Source organism: Apis dorsata, unplaced genomic scaffold (genome assembly GCF_000469605.1).
Source record: "Apis dorsata unplaced genomic scaffold, Apis dorsata 1.3 scaffold_552, whole genome shotgun sequence".
Taxonomy (NCBI): Eukaryota; Metazoa; Arthropoda; class Insecta; order Hymenoptera; family Apidae; genus Apis; species Apis dorsata.
This window is the reverse complement of record NW_006263768.1, coordinates 193594-195629: the sequence shown is the minus strand read 5'-3', so window position 1 is coordinate 195629 and position 2036 is coordinate 193594. Positions and strand designations below refer to the sequence as shown.

The window sequence follows — 2036 nt, the reverse complement described above, 5'->3', positions numbered from 1 at the left end:
AAAAAAAAAAAAAAAAAAAAAAAAAAAAAAAGAAAAGAAAGAAAGAAAACAAACGAACACATTACTTACTTACTTACTTACTTACTTACTTACTTACTTTTTTAACTCTTCTCCGAATACTTTTTAATACTTCTCGAATATTTTTTTCTTTTTTTCTTTGACCAATTCCGTTTATTATATTACGATATTATTCTTCCTACCTTCGTCGTTCTTACGAGCACGTCCTTTCTTTTTCCATTATAATTTTTCCATAATTTTTTTTTTTTTTTTTTTTGTTCTTTTTCCTCCTTAATCTTTTTCCTCTGTAATCTGTTTGATCGCTTTTATTTTTTGACACAGTTAGTTTGGAGTTACTTGATAATGCTTGATAGAATTGAACACGCTAGTTTTTTTTTTCAGAATTTTCTCTGATTTTCACGAATCTTTTTTACTTCTTCTTCATCACTGCTCTATTTCCTTCTCTTGTATTTTTTCAACGTTTTGATCTTGGATTGAGATTCTCTCTTTTTTTCTTTTTTTTTGTTTTTATTAGAGCTCTTATTGTGCGGATAGCCGAGTAATCGAATTTGGATTGGAAATGTGTATTTGTGGTATTAGATATTTGGATCTAATGTAATTTTATATAGTCATTATTTATTATTATTACTATTGATAATTTTTTTATCATTTTTATAATCGTATAACAAATTTTTCTTTTTCTTTTTTTGATATGGAAAAACAAGATGAAACGTATAAGTAACTAGGCATAAATTTCTATTTTCAATGTGTTATTTTTTTATCTTTTGCATCATTCATATACATTTGTAATATTTAAGTCTCTAATCACTGTAATCTATATATATATATATTATATGGGAAAATACAGACATTTGCAAATTGCCTTTTATACTTTTTTTGTTTCAATTTAAGAAACTCGAAATCAGGTAATTTAAAGTTAATTCACTAATTTAAATATCTATGGTATTTATTCAATTTGGTATTTTATCAAATTTTAAGTGAAGTTCAAGTCATCGATTAGTTTATACTTAAATAATTTTAAGTATGATTTGAACTTCATGCAACTTGATGTCATATATAATTTTAATATTTACTTTTGACTTGATATCTAATTAATCATCAATCATCACTTATATAACACGACTTGAAATACTTTCACAAATTTTAAATAAACTTGAGAATTTTTCAATTTGACTTAAAATTTGAATTTGCATGGTATAAAGTTCAAGTAATTCGATAAATTTCATTGAAAAATAAAATGAAAATGAATTAGAAAATTTAAGAGAAATATATTTTGTAGAATATAGAAGGAACTCGTATCACGATCAAAAATGAAAAAACGAAAAATTTTTTTTATTATAACAGAAATTCCAATAAATCTAAATCAATTTTCAATGATATTTTAACCAAGCTTCAAATTAAATAATTTCAATTCAAACTAGAATTCAAATAACATAATCTAAATGAGACTTTTATCAATATCATATTCAATAAAAGATTCTTTCAATATTCGAATTCAAGATCAAAAACACACACAGCCAAATACTCAATTACTCGAATCCAAATTTGCAGATATTCAAAACTTAAGTTATCCAATCAATAATAAGAGCCCTATTTTTTACTCTACTTCTTCTTCATCATCATCATCATTGTCGTCATCGTCGTCGTCAAATTCTTCTTCTCATCCGCCTCATTTTCTCTTCCCTTCTCTCATGTTCTTTCTTCCACGCGCACGTCCTTCCCATCCTCGCAGGATTTCTGTTGGCAATTTCACTCCTGAGCACGCTTCCTCTCGCCAACATGATCCTGCGATCAGAAACATCGCCTCTTCTCTCGTTATTTCATTTTTCTAGATATCGTCCAGGGACACCATCCTTCGATCATCACCATCCCCCCTTTATATTGCTCTCCTCTCGAGCGCTGATTCAGCTTTCCTTCTCTCCTTGCGCCACACCATCCCTCTATCCTTTTTCTTCATCCCTTCTTTTATCATCTTGGATAAATTGTATCCTGGAATTTCTGTTTTCTATTCGTGAACT

The 2036-nt window shown here is 27.8% G+C and overlaps 1 protein-coding gene across 2 annotated transcripts in view; it reads left to right on the top strand.

The window, feature by feature from the left end:
* LOC102670948 (potassium voltage-gated channel protein Shaker) overlaps positions 1-2036 on the top strand; it is a 118787-nt gene that overhangs the window by 99436 nt on the left and 17315 nt on the right. The gene's annotated exons all lie outside the window — the stretch shown is intronic.